The following is a 15778-nucleotide window of genomic DNA, read 5'->3' on the forward strand; positions in this document are numbered from 1 at the left end:
TGTCCTTTATTATCTGACCGACTATGATTCTGTTCCAGGAACTGTCCAAAGACAAATGCCATCAACTCTATTTTACAAATAAAGAAACACAGGCCTGGAGGCCAAGAGAAGTGACTTGAGGTCATATTGATTCGAAGAGCAGGAGCTGGGAAGAAAACACAAGCTTCTGGACTCCAGACTCAGTCTCCCAAGTCCTCGCTGCCATTTTGCCTCACAAACACAGAGAGAGGGAGCAAAAAAGAGGAGAGAAAGAGAAGAAGAAGGCAAAAGACTAGGGCGAAGAGAGAGAGGGGAGGCAAAGTGAATATCGACATTACCCAGAGACCTCTGAGTAAACCAGCAGAGAAGAAAATCAGGGGGTCTACTCAGGGAGAGAATGGGAAAGAGAGAGATGGGTAGGAGAGACAGAGACAGTGGAAGAAGATGATGAGGAGAGAGAGAGAGAGAGAGAGAGAGAGAGAGAGAGAGAGAGAGAGAGAGAGAGAGAGACATAGAGACAGTAAAGAAAAGAGAGTGGGACCAGGAAGGAAGGAAATAAGGAGAAGAGGAAACCCCAGCTCTGAGCATCTACCTTGGGACTCTACCAAGTCCTTCCCAAGGCTCTAGTGAGCAGTCGGCCCTTCCAGCCATCTTCCTGGACAAGAAGGGGTTAAAGGAATGAGGGTTCCCCCCCCCTTACCACATCCCTTCAGCCCTTGCAGATAAGATAAAGTGCTGAAAGAGTACTTTCTCACAGGGACCTTGTGGGAAATGCCAAACCTCCCGTCCTGGTTCACTAACTGCCTGTCTAATGATCTCCCTGTGGGACCTGGTCAGGCCCCATAAAACTGGGCAGCTCGCCCCGGAAACAGTGGAGGCAGTGAGACCCCACCTGAGCCCTGGGGGCTTGTGTAGGGGGAGGGAGAATCCTAACTGTCCCCCCCGCCCCCCAGACACAGACCCTCTGGGAGTGCTCAAATCTGAGATGAGAGGCCTGGAGAAGAGAAACGTCCTCCCCCATGGTTGCCTCCCTCACCCCAATCTCAGACATTGTCTGGTGTTGTAGTATTTAGAGCTGGAAGGACATCTAATCCAACTCTCTCGTTTTGCATACAGGGTAAGGGAGGCCCAGAGAAACAAAGGAGACATATCTGAAGTCACACGATTAAGGACTAAGATTTCCTAGCTCACTTTGTATAGATTTGTTTGCAAGTTACCTCCCCCTCCCCCTTTAGATTGTAAGCTCCTCGAGGACAGGGACTGTCTTTTGCCTCTTTTCCTATCCCCAGCACATAATAAGCACTTAATAAATGTTTGTTGAACAGCTAGATGGCTCAGTGGATAGAGCACTGGTCCTGGAATCAGGAAGGCTCATCTTCCTGAGTTCAAATTTGGCCTCAGACTTTTACTAGCTGTGTGACCTTGGGCAGGTCACTTAGCCCTGTTTGCCTCCATTTTCTCATCTGTAAAAATGATATAGAGAAGGAAATGGCAAACTGCTCCAGTGTCTTTGCCAAGAAAACCCCAAATGGGGTCCTGAAGTCAGAATTGACTGAAAAATGACTCGACAACAACAAATGTTTACTGATTGATTGATTCCTTTGTACCAAAAGACATAAATAACAGTTGAATAATGCCGACTAATGGTGAACACATCTAATGCTCACACACAGTATTCCACCTTCACTTCTCCATTGAAATGATGAAAGAAAGGGAGTTCTATTTCTTCATTTCATCTCAAGAGCCAATACTGGTCATTACAATTAGCTAGATATTGAAGCTGGAAACCCTTGTCAATGAGAACTTGAAGGTGTCTCCACCTCTGGTAAGAGAGCACCAAAAGATAAATCTGACTGTGGGAAGTTTGGAGAGGACTGTATTCCCAGAGAAACTTCATTTGGCTAATTGCTCAGAGGTTCAGGAGAAACTCAGCTAATTTTAGTTTGATTCATGTTCCTTGGGTAGCCCACAGTTGGGATTTTAACAAATATTTATTAAGCATGGTCTGCATGCAGAGATATCCACTGGGTACCAGGAGAGCCAGAAGGTTTAGATAAGACTCTTCCCAAGATACCATACTTTCTAGTGCTTCTTGCAGGAAGAGGTAGTTGAGTTGGTCTTTGCAGTAGGAGGAAGAATTCAAAGCCTGAACCTGTTATTTATGAGAAACATTTATTATCTACAAACTAGGACATATGCATAGACTGTTTTGTTTTGTTTTGTTTTGTTTACATTTTTTCCTTGCATTTTAGAACTTAAGAATAAAAGATTTCAAGGGAAAATTGGCTCTGGTTCTCTGTGGAGATCATCCAGGGATCACTAAGTCCTTCCTCCTGGCCTCCTTAGCCATCCCAGCCCAGGATCCTCAGTGCTCCAGATCTGTCAGGGATATCATACCCAGGGATGGGTCCTGAACTTGGGGCAGCCCCAGATGCTCTAAACAGAAGTCAGATAGCTTAGGTAAGCATTTCAACCACACTTCAAGGATCAGAGGATTTAGATCTGGAAAGGATTCAATTCAAGTCCATTCAACAAATATTTTTAAAAGCTATTTCTTAAAAAAAAAAAGCCATTTCTTTTTTTTCTTTTCTTTAACATTACAATTTGTGAATATTTTGGTCTTAATGTAGCCAGTACCCTTTTGTACAGAGCATGGCCCATATGAAGTTCTTGATAAAGGCTTGTGGGTTGAGTGATTATAACATTAAGGAGGGAAAAAAAGCAGTGTTGAAAAACTAACACATCAAATATGTCTGACAGCATATGCAACATTCTACATCCATAGGGTCTCCACTACCTTTTCATTATAGGAAGTGAGGTACATTTAATGACACAGTTTTAGGGGGGTATGTTGGCTGCATTCACATTTTGGTAATCATTGAATATTAGGACAACTAGGTGGTGCAGTGGGCTTGAAATCAAGAAGACTCATCTTCCTGAGTTCAAATCTGGCCTCATATACGTAATAACTGTGTGACCCTGAACAAGTCACTTAACTTGTTTGCCTTAGTTCCTCTTCTATAAGATGAGCTGGAGAAGGAAACAGAAAACAAATCTGATATTTTCCCAAGAAAACTCCAAATGGGGTCATGGACAGTTGGATATGACTGAACAACAACAACGTAATTGAATATACTGTATTGTATTCCTGGTTCTGTTTACTTGACTGAATCAGTTCTTATCTTTTCAGGGTTTTTTTAATGTATCTAGAATATATTTCATTTTTAGTTTTCCTGTGTACTTTGGGTGCAATGGGTCCTGCTTCATTGTGCTTTGAATGATCCTTGAAACTTGGACTTCCCCACACCAAGAGTCTCTTCAATATCCCTAACAGTCATTGAATTGTACTCTTTAAGAGCTACATTTGGGGGCAGCTAGGTGGCGCAGTGGATAGAGCACTGGCCCTGGAATCAGGAGTAACTGAGTTCAAATCCGGCCTCAGACACTTAACACTTACTAGCTGTGTGACCTTGGGCAAGTCACTTAACCCCAATTGCCTCACTAAAAAAAAAAAAAAAAAGAGCTACATTTGACCATTTCCTTGGAGTAGCATGAATTCTTCAAAACCACAAAATTAAAAACCCAACAAGAGAGAGCTATGAAATATGTATATGCCAGGCAATCCAACACCCAACTGACAAAGAACTAACTAAAGATTTCATCTGGTCAAGGGCACAAACCTGTGCCTGGTATAGAGTCTCCTTCTGTCTGTATCTTCTTTCCTTTGGTACAGGCTTTAGAGAAACCTCAAAAAGCATCAAGCATATTCCCCTCTTCATGGGTACCAGGGCAGTGGGATATAGGCAACTAGAGAGATTGCAGTAATAAAAGTGGCAAACTAGCCCCAAAGGAAAGTTGCCTGTCAAGACCAACAGAGCACCAATGGAAAGCACCCACTTGGTGTTGATTCGATTGGAGGTAATTAATATATCAATAGTTAATGACCTACCTTGTTGCCAACATCCCAATAAAGCTTAAAATGCCAACTTCTCAACTGAATACAATCATTCTCTAATTCTCCGTTGCTTAGCATTTCCTTTTCTATCTGTGAAAATAAAAGTAGCTGTCCTATACCTGATATTTATTTTCTCTTATATGCCTTTGACTAGAGCTAAAACTAGAATCTGAGATCAAGGTGATGGAACTGGAACATTGGGAGCCAGCACGACCCCAGAACAATGGATGTAGGGTAAACCTAGAGGGTACATAAAGGAAAGGGGTTAGCAAGGGTCCCAGTTTAGTGCAGTAATATGGTGGTAAATATTTAACAACAGGCTGGGATGGGGGGAATCACTCATGACACTTTTAAAGTTTAATCTGCCTTATTAACATTTCTTTTAAACTTTTAAAGTTCAATTTGCCTTTTTAACATTTCCTCCATTGCTTTCTGAAGTCCAGACAATCAAAAAACATTTCCTTCATCACTTGTTGAAGTCTAGACAATCAAACAAATCAGTAAACAACAAATCAAGCCATTTGATTTCTGAGGTATAAACGATCACACTGAAAATTCAGCAACCAGATCTTAGGAACCAGTTGGTGGTGACACACCCCTGGCTAAGTGGCACCTGGCTTGTCTTCGTGCTGGTTCAAAACAAACTCTAACATCAAGGAATCTATACAGTTGAGGAGAAAGAAATATTTGTCAAGAAAATGCATCAATGGAGATACAGGGATGCTTTTTTTTTTTTTTTAAGGGTATGGCACTAGCATACCAAGAAAAAAGCAAATCAGCTAAGGATCTTTCATTCTTGGAGGAAGGAGGATACAATTTGTACATAGATGAATAAATAGTGGGGGATTGTGCACTAATTGGGGAGGGGATAGTGAGGAAAGGAGGTGTGTCCTCAGTGGAGCCTTGAAAAAAGCTCTGTAAAGATGTGTTATCATTTAGCACAAACCCTTTCTTTTACAGATGAGGAAACTGAGGCACGGGAAAAGGACATGACTTATCCAATGTGCCAGAGTAGGGATCTCAAACATAGGACACAGAACTGACTACAAACATCCCCACACCATCCCCAACGCTCAGGCCAGCACTGTGGACAGAAGACAATCAAATTTGTCTTCCTGCAGTCTGACATCCCGAGAGGTATTTGGAGCTGATGGAGTCTGGCTGAAGTCCAGTCAGGAGAAGATTGGGTAGGACTCAGCAAGAAGAACAAGCAACCCCATGATTTAGAACCCCCATGGATCACCAGCGACAGGAACTGGGCTATTTCAGACACTTAGAAGGAAAGATAAGCACAGCGAAGATGGCGTGCCTGAATTCCTGGCTGATTAGGCTATGGGGGTAAGTTGGGTTTATGAAAGGCCTCCGTATTTCATCCTGGCACTTGGGGAGGGGCGGCTTCTTCCTGTGTCTCCCACTCTGTCTCCTCCTGACCTCCTTCACCTCCCAGAGTTGAAATGTAAGCCTTTGGAGAAGGCTGGGGAGACCTGGGGGAGATGGCCAAGATTGGATAGGAAGCTCTGTAATGAGGGGAGGACGACTCCCACACAGGAAAGCTGGGGGTGGGGGTGGGCTGCCCTTTTGGAATTCCTTCCAGACTGAGCTCCATCCTTCCTCCCTGTGAGGAGGAGGACCCAAGCCGTACTCTCCTTCTGGCCTAAAGGTGGGACCCATCTTGGGAGGGGGCGTCATGAGAGATTCCATTGTGGTCTGGTCTTCTTAGAGTTCACACTGCTCTCTCCTCACAGAGACTATGAGCTCAGGCAAGCAAGGGGGTAGTTTGCTTTGTTTTATAGCGATTCACTCAAAATCCCTGTCTGATATGTTTCAGACATAGGACTCAAATGCAAATATTCTGATTCTAGCACCTAGGAAAGTGCCTCCCGTCTTTTCTTTTCTTTCTTTCTTTCTTTTCTTTATTTTGGGGTGGGGAGGAGAGTTGAGGACCTGTAATTGAATCAGTCTGAGGAAATCTAGGGTTGGAAATTCCCTGTACCTATTCAGATGGGCAACTTGTATGTTACTATTCTTCTTTTATTTTTTTTTCCCAGGCAATGACCATTAAGTGATTTGCTCAGGGTCACACAGATAGTAAGTGTCAAGTGTCTGAGGCTGGTGTCTTCATGACCCAGGTACCTTTCTAAAATTATAAGGGTCAGAGCCAGTGTCATCAGGTCAGAGTCTCATCCACAAGCGTTCCCCATCTACACCCATACCCAGCTCCTCTGATTTGTCCCCAGGAAGCTGATAAGCCTAGTAAATGAAGTCAGCTGTGGCTCAGCTCCGGCTCTGGGCTACTGGGACTCAGTTTGCCTATGAATCCCGACCATTGTGTTCACTGCAGTATTTTTAAAAAATGAAATATTTCACCATTGAAATCTGTGCTGCGGGAAGCTTGTCTTCCATGTATCCCATGTACTCCCCATTTCACCCCCATTCTCTGAATCCCAGAGCTTGGGAGCAGGAAGGCACCACAGAGAACACATCAAGCCTGGACACGAACAAAAATCACCTCCACAACATCTCTGACAAGTGGTCCTCCAACTTCTGCTTGAGTACTTCCAGGGAGGGTGAGTTCGCTAGCTCCTGAGCCGGCCATCCCACCACGGGAGGACAGCATTCACCATGAAGTATGCTTTTATTCCTGTCATTTTTTGTAACTGCTACCCATTGGCCCCAGTGCAGACTTCTCATTTCACAGCTAAAAACACCCCCATCTGACCCTCAGCCTCCTTCTCTTCTTGCCTGAATTTCCCAGGACCCCAGAATCTTAGAGACGGATGCTGAGAAATCATGTAATAAAGTGGGGAAATTCATTCACTGGGGACTCAGAAGACTTGGTTTCATATCCCATATCCTACCAGGGTGACTGTAAAGAGGCAGGTCTCTTTAACTTGGCTGGGCTTCGGTTTTCTCATCTGTTAAGTGAGGGGGCTGGACTAAATAATCTACAGCTGTGATCTCTGGCCTCAGATGATATGTTCAAACTTCCTCACCTTCCAGAATGCCCTATGCAATGTCTCTAACAGTGATGGAGAACACACCATCCTACGAGGTGGTCCCTTTTATCACATGGCATCTCTGGTGAGGAAAGTTCCTTCTTTGTATTTCTTTACAATTTCTCTGCCTGCACCTTCCATCCAAACAGTTCTAGCCCCTGGGGACAGGCAGAATAAACCTAATCCTCATCACAAAGCTGACCCTTGGGTATTTGAAGGCTAGTGATCATGACCTCATGAACACAAGGGGTAGGCTGTTGTTTAGTTGTAGTGACCCCATTTGGAGTTTTCTTGACAAAGCTGCTGGAGTGGTTTGCCATTTCCTTCTCCAGCCCATTTTATAGAAGAGGAAACTGAGGCAGGTCAAGTGACTTACCCGGGGTCACACAGCTAGTCAGTGTCTGAGTTCAGATTTGAAATCTGTGCCACCTGGCTGCCCAAAATGGGTAGGGACTGGAGCCAAAGGTGGAAAGTAAGGGTACTCAAGAACTCCAGGGGATGGGGTTAGGGGGAGATTCAGGCCTTGGTGGCCAGGGTAATCTCTGTTCCATAAATATAGAAAAAACACTGGGATAGGGACTACACCTGTGACTTCTTTGGAATAGGGAATTCCCAGGTAAGTCCCATCCCATGGAAGTGAGAACCTTCTTTACAATTTCTCATCTTGAGATGGGACATGGCTTGTCCATGGTTACTTGGCCAGTCTTTGTTAAAGAGGGGCTCAACCTTGGTCTTTTTTGCCTCTCATGTGGAGTATAGATGAAATATCATCTTGACCTTTGTCTAGCCACTGGACTTCATTGACTCAGGAAGAGAGAGGGAGGCAGACGATTTTGTCTCACTTAAAATTTTTAAAATTTTTTGTTTTGGTGGGGCAATGAGGGTTAAGTGACTTGCCCAAGGTCACACAGCTAGTAAGTGTCAAGTGTCTGAGGCCGGATTTGAACTTAGGTCCTCCTGAATCCAAGGCCAGTGCTTTATTCACTGAGCCACCTAGCTGCCCCGTCTCACTTACATTTAATTCACCCACAAGATAACAAGAAGACAAGGCCTTCTGGAGAGGGAAGGCACTCACAGTGCATCAACAAGCATTTATGAATGCTTACTATGCCAGGCACTGTGTTAGGAATTGGGGATACAAGCAAAGGAAAAAGCCTGGCAGCGTCCCTCAAATCCCCCCTTGGCCTCTGTTGGTCTCTCTTTCTTTTTTTTATTCACTTTTCTTCAGGCTAAAGCTTCCCATTCCTTCAGCTAATCCTCACAGGGCTCAGGCCTGTGGCTCTGCCAGTTCTGGGAATCTTTGGTTTAAGGCAAAGATGGTTGGTATGAACTGTAGGTACTCTGGCTTCATGGCTTTAAAAAATAATAATAATAATAAAAATGGGGCACATATTTTCATTTTTGAAATCCTCTGTTTGTCACCCCTTATCTGATCCTTACACTACTGGGGACCTGATTTTCTTTAGCTGTGAATACTCTGAAATACAAAGTCCTTCTGCTCTGAGGCCTGGATAAATTGAAGGGCCTATTCAGCTTCGGTGTCAGATACTCATCAGCTCTGACGGCTGCGGCATATTATCAGCCCCGTTATCACACTTGCTTACAAATCCTTAAGGAGATGTATTTTTTTTAAAGGTATCAAGTGATGAGTATATAGAACTGAAGCCATATAGTAGAGGAAAATAGCCCTGGAAACAAAGGTCTGAACTGAGACTTACTGAGTGACCTTGGGTAGGTCATCTGACCCTCTTAGGTTTTCATTTCCCTTTGGCTAACTGGCCCTGATTCCTCAGTTTCCCCTAGGGTTTGACCAAGATGAGCTGTTGCTACATTCTGACCTTGCAGAAACTTGATATATAATGGAAAGCAGGCCAGTATGAGAGATGGGGGACTGACTTAAAGTCAGGAAGACCAGAATTCAGATCCTGCTGCCTCTGAAACTATTAGTATAATCCCCCAAATTCCATAAGCTTTAAGTGCTTACAGATATTTCTTAAGGTCTAACTACTAAATTATAAAGCCATGGTTGAAATGGCTGGACTCAGTAGACCTCCAATATTTCAGTGGTTGATGGATACTTCTTGCTGTATGGACATGGGACCATTAAGAACTATTCTTGGGGGCAGTTAGGTGGCACAGTGGGTAAAGCACCGGCCCAGGATTCAGGAGTTCCTGAGTTCAAATCCGGCCTCAGACACTTGACACTTACTGGCTGTGTGACCCTGGGCAAGTCATTTAACCCCCATTGCCCCGAAAAAAACAAACAAACAGAACTCTTCTTTAAAGCACTGGCCCTGGATTCAGGAGGACCTGAGTTCAAATCTGTCCTCAGATACCTGATACAGATAGCTGTGTGACCCTGGACAAGTCACTTAACCCTCATTGCCCCCCCCCCAAAAAAGAACTATTCTTTGAGTCTGGACATCTAAGGGATTAGGAGCTCATACAATGGTATTACTGTTTAGTCCATATTTCTCCATATTCTCCGCTACATGAAAAACTTTGCTAAAATATATGTAAAGTATAACTACCATATAATTCTCCTCAGGTCTCTGTTACCCTGTTGAAGAAGGAAATGTGGTTAGTCAGGCATGAACTGTTATTGAAAAAGTCTTGCTACTTATTTTTAGTCACTGCTTCCATTTCCAGAATTTTACCAACTATCTCTTTAATTACCTACCTGTTCTAGACTGTTCCCTGGAATGGAAACCAAGTTCATTGGTTTAGAATTTGTCTCTTCCCTTTTTTGAGATTCTGGTCAACCTTAGTCCTTTTCTCATTGTAATATTCTCTTCCCTTCCTCTACCTTCTCTTCCCCTCCCTTGCTTTCTCTTGCCTTGCCTTCCCTTCCCTTCTCTCCCCTTCTCCTCTCCTCTCCTCTCCTCTCCTCTCCTCTCCTCTCCTCTCCTCTCCTCTCCTCTCCTCTCCTCTCCTCTCCTCTCCTCTCCTCTCCTCTCCTCTCCTCTCCTCTCCTCTCTTCCCCCCTCTTTTTCCCTTTTCTATCTCAGGTCCAGGAGAAAGGGATTCCAGCTCTAGCCTCTATTTGGACTCTAGAACTGATTACCACATTTAGATAAGCACTGAATATCAGTCATAAGTAGCTAGGAGTCAAGGATATGTGACATACAAAGTATCTTTTCTGTGTGCTTCACCCCTCATCATCTCAGCATGACTCAAAGGAATTTGCCCAAGGGCTGGACTTGGTTTTTGGATTTGACCTCTAGATGTGAGCTTTGGGAAGTTCATGAACCATAGACTCTCTCTTTTCCCTGCTACACATTTCATACCCCTCCTCCATCATTAGCGAACCAAGGACCCAGATGGATCTTCCTCACTGGAGGTTTTTAAGTAGAGACTGGCTTCCTATTTGTCATGGATGTTAGAGTGGGATTCTTTCTCAGCTATGGGTTATATGGTCCCTTTCAACTCTGAGGATCTGTGATTATCCAATGGAATACAGAACGTTCAGATTAGAAGGAAACAGATCAGAAAACAGAATTTCAGAGCTGTAAAAGACCCTTAGAACATAGAAAAACTCAATAAAACCATAAAACAAAAGAAAATGTTAGAACCAGGAGTATAAGAACCTAGAATATAAAACATTCTAATGTGCAAGGGAAGTTAAAATATGGAAATTCTCATTTTGCAAATGGGGAAACTGAGTCCTATTAATAATTTCAAAGCTGCTCTGATCCCTAGTTGAGGATTCCATCACATCACAACATTCTTTCCCTCAGCTCCAAATCATATTTATTGTGTAAGGAGACAGGGAATAGGGGTGTTCCTAGATTAACTTTTCTATTGGCTCTATTCTCCTCCCATCCTCCCCCCCCCCCCCCTCCTTCCTGGCAAGCATTCTGTCTGTTTCATCTTTGGTTCCTGGAAGGTCATTGTTCTTCCTTGGATTCCTCTCTCGATGGTCCTTCTCCCCCTCCTTGGCTCACTGATTTCAGAGCTGGGAAGAGGACAGCCTCTCTCTGGGATGGTTTTGTCCCTCCTCCCTCACCCCTGCCAACACACACACACACACACACACACACACACACACACACACACACACACAGAGTAAACAAGTATGGTCCTACATTCCTGCACATTCATCTATATATATTCATCTCAGAAACATCCAGATGCCCAGATGATTAAAACATGGACTTTCTTCCACCTCTCTCCGCTCTCCCCTTTATATACACAAATTCACCTAGAAAGATATTTCCATCCTAACTTTCTTTATTTTGGGGGGAGGGTGGAGTAATCCTAACTTTCTAAGTGCTCTGAACCAGTTTCTATTTAACCCAGGAGATTCAGCCCTGGTTTAAGACTAGGTTCCTATTAATCATCATGATGAGGTAGGAAAATGAGTAAACAAATTGTCATAGAGAAGCACAGGAAGACTTATATGAACTGACACAAAGTAAAGCAAGTGGAATCAGGAAAACCCTGTTCACAATGATTGTAACAGTGTAAATAGAAAAGATAATAACCACAAAGCAGTGGAAGATAACTGTCGCAAAATCATAAACAATAATCTTGGTCACTAAGAGGAGATGAGAGAAAAAGTCACCCCTATCCCACCGACTCTTTTGCAAAAGCGAAAGTTTAATGAAGTAGACCATTGCATATGATGCCAGATTTTGGAGGGGGTGTATTTTATTGATTTTTTTCTCTTTTCCTTCTTTCTTTCTTTAAAATTTATTTAATTTTTAATTTATGGAATAAAAGAAGCATTTTTATAACAGTATAATAAAAAGATGATTTCACATGAAATTGCAAGTCTATTGTGTACAACTTGCCATTCCTTTTATTTATAATATAATGAATATATAATATATAATAAAGTTATGATGTATATTTTTTCTCCTTTTTTCTACCCTCTCCCCCCTGCCCTGCCCTAGAAATGGCTAGCATTAGAAACATATATATATGTATATATATACATATATACACAAACATACATCCATATATGTAAAATTATTTTATAAATACTTCTATTTATCAGTTCTTTATCTGGATGCAGATAGTGTTTCTCTTCATATGTCCTTTTTAAAAAATTTGTGCAATTATAATAGTCAAAATTCCTTAGTGGGAACAGGGTGGGGGAGGTACTCTTTCTTTTAGATATTTATAAAGGATAGGAGGGGGAGAGGAAGATATCCAAGGGAAAATGTAGGCAAAGGAAAAACATAATATATCAAGAAGAATCTATTAAAATAATGACAGTGTTTTCTGAGCCTCGATTTCCTTATCTGTAACCTGGAACTAGTACTAAACAACAAACCTCATAGGGTCATTGTCAGGAAAGTGTTTTGTAAACTTTCAATTACTATAGAAACAACATCATTATCGTGCTTATTAGAATGAATTCCTGATGCTAAAACAAAATAATACTGGTGAGAGGCAACATGGGTAGTTGGCCAGGAAAAGAATGCAGGTTCATGCTTCATCTTTTGAGATAAGAAGTTCCTTAACCTTTCTGTTATCTCAGCAAACTCTTCTAAAATGCTAAATTGAGGAGGGAGTGTCTACCTGCATTGGTGGAGGAGTTTCCCAGACTGGGAGTGCTCTACACCAGGCTTCTTAAAATTTTTTTCCACTCACCACCCCTTTTTGCCCAAGAAATGTTTATGCTATCAGTTATATAGGTAAATAAAATAGGTGGACATAACCTTTTACTGTTGCCCAATTTTTCATGACCCCCACATTCAGTTCTATGACTCTATAGGGGGTCTCCAACCACAGGTTTTTTTGTTTATTTGTTTTTTTTTGGTGAGGCAATTGGGGTTAAGTGACTTGCCTAGGGTCACACAGCTAGTAAGTGTTAAGTGTCTGAGGCCAGATTTGAACTTAGGTCCTCCTGACTCCAGGGCCAATGCTCTATCCACTGCATCACCTAGCTACCCTGCAACCACAGTTTAAGAAGCTTTGCTCTTTACCAATGAAATCACAGTCGATTCCCCATCCCTATCCCTGTCTACATTCTAAGATTCTCTGGGCTCACCTACAATAGCAGAAGAAGGTTTCTCTCCACAGGAATAAAATCACAGTTTCAGTCACTGTGCAAATGATGAAAAAGATACTGATGGTAATGATAATAAAAAGAATAGCTCACATTTCCATGAAGTGTTTTTTCAGGTTGACAAAGCATTTTATATGCATTCTCTCACTTGAAACTCACCATGATTCACTGAGGTATGTGCTATTATTTTTCCCATTTGAAAGATGAGAAAATTGAGGCCCAGAGAGGTGATGACTTGACCAGGGACATACAGCTAGTACATGCTCTACATGGCACTTCAGCCCAGGTTTCTGGATATCAAGTCAATCATTCCACACATTCTCTCTCTCTCTCTCTCTCTCTCTCTCTCTCTCTCTCTCTCTCTCTCTCTCTCTCTGTTTTGCTCTCTCTATCTCACCGTCTTTGTCTCTTTCTCTGTCTCTCTGTTTCTGTCTCTGTCTTTGTCTCTGTCTCTGTCTTTCTCTGTCTCTGTCTCTTTCTTTGTCTCTGTCTCTCTTTGTCTCTGTATCTTTCTCACTATTTGTCTCTGTCTTTCTCTGTCTCTTTCTGTTTCTCTCTGTCTCTCTTTGTCTCTGTCTCTGTCCTTTCTCTGTTTCTGCCTCTCTCTCTGTCTTTGTCTCTGTCTCTCACTGTCTCTGTCTTTCTCTGTTTCTCTCTGTCTGTCTTTCTCTCTTTGTCTCTCTGTCTCACTGTCTCTGTCTCTGTCTGTCTGTCTCTCTCCTTGCTTCTTCTTGATAAGGCTTTGCAGGACCATAATTCCACAGCCCCCAGGGCCCCCAGTCAGCTAGTCTGAGTCCTGTGGCTCATGTTTATGGTCATTACTCACATACATCAAGGGAAAGAGATCTCTTGTTGAGAAACAAGTCCCACCTATGGTAACAGTCACTATGTACAGCTGCCTCCCAAATTGGGAGGCCTTTCTCTGACCCATGGACCTCCCTGGAACCATGGAAAGAGTGTGGGGAGCCCCCGGTGACATCACCAGCCAAGCAGGGAGATTGGCCTCTCCAGTGTCTTGTCTTTCATCTTTATGGCGCCATTCACCAGGCACCACCCAGGGTCCCTTGAGCCCTCCTCCCTTCTTGGCTCAGCTGCAAAGGCCCTTGGCTGTTGCCAGTCCATGCCAGACCCCTTGGCCAGAAGGGCAGATGGGGAACCTGAGCCAATGGCAAAACATACCCAGAGCCAGGAGTCATTTAGGGAAAATCCAGACTGGAATTAGAGAACCTAGCGTTGTCCCTGCCCAGTGGAAAGGGAGGGCTTGGAATGATGCTGAAAGAGAATCCTTTTAATTAACTAGCATGAGCAAATCCACTGGGACAACCTGGGCAATTTCCCCCTGGTGACTTTCTCTTGTTTATTCCATAAAAGTCTTGGAGACAACCAGCTACAGATTCCTTTGATGAAGAAGCACTAAATTACTTGAGCTAGAAGAGACCTTAGAACATTGGACATGGCATTTGAGAGCTGGGCTCCACCCAACCCTGTACAATGAACATACATTCTCAGTGCCTATTGCGTGCACTGAGATAAGAAGAAGGCAACCAGGAAGCACAGGCTGTCCTCAAGCAATTGATATTCTGCTGGGGGATAGATGTACACAAAAGAAATTTAATAAAGAGGGCATTTCTTTAGGCTCTGACTAAAACCCCACCTTCTACAAGAAGCCTCCCCCAAATCAACTCTGTTGATTATTTCCTGTTTCTCCCACACATAGCTTGCTTTGTACGCGTTTATTTGCATGTTGTCTCCTCCACCTGATTGTAAGCTCCCTGAGGACGAGGGCTGTCCTTTCCCTCTTTTTGTATCTCCAGATACTTGTAAAGCACCTGACCTATAGTAGACTTAATAAATAGCTATTGATTGACATATTGCGTATATACAAATGAATACAAAGGATTTTTGATAGAAAAAGTGAATGATTAAACATTTACTGTGAGCAAAACACCTTGCCAGGTATTGGGAAAATCAGTGCAAAACCAAAAGCATATTTCCCGTTTTCAAGGAAACCTTAGTATCTAAAGGACCAAATGTCACAATTGGAAAGGGTGTTGGAGCATAGAATCTCAGAACTCCTTTTGTGCCTTAGAATATAGATACTTAGGGCCAAGAGAGACCTTAGAATAGATGATGTCAGGGGCAGCTAGGTGGAGCAGTGGATAAAACACTGGCCCTGGATTCAGGAGGACCTGAGTTCAAATCCAGCCTCAGACACTTAACACTTACTGGCTGCATGACCCTGGGCAAGTCACTTAACCCCAATTGCCTCACACACAAAAAAAAGAATAGATGATGTCAGAGCTGGGAAAAGGGCAGAGTTAGGTGGGACCTAGAATGTATGATCTAGGAAGGAAAGAAGGAAACAAATGCCTACTATGTGCCAAGCTCTTTATAAATCTTAGATCATTGGTAATCTCACAATAACCTTTGGAGGCAGAGGTGGGTACTATTAGTACCCCTATTTTACAGAAGAAGAAAATGAGGAAGAGGTTAAATGACTTGCTCAAGGTCACACAGCTAGTGAGTGTCTGAGACTGGATTTGAACTCAGGTCTTCCTGTCTCCAAGCCCAGTGTTCTGGCCACTGTTCCACTTGGGTGCCGCTTGAATAAGGCTGCTAGAATAGAGATCATCAAAGCTGAGATGAAATTTGGAGCATGGGGTAAAGAATGATTGGGCTCAGGGCAGCTAGGTGGCACAGTGGATAAAGCACTGACCCTGGATTCAGGAGGACCTGAGTTCAAATCCAGCCTCAGACATTTGACACTTACTAGCTGTGTGACCCTGGGCAATTCACTTAACCCTCATGCCCCGCAAAAACAACAACAAAAAA

This window comes from Dromiciops gliroides, chromosome 1 (genome assembly GCF_019393635.1).
Source record: "Dromiciops gliroides isolate mDroGli1 chromosome 1, mDroGli1.pri, whole genome shotgun sequence".
NCBI classification, from domain to species: domain Eukaryota; kingdom Metazoa; phylum Chordata; class Mammalia; order Microbiotheria; family Microbiotheriidae; genus Dromiciops; species Dromiciops gliroides.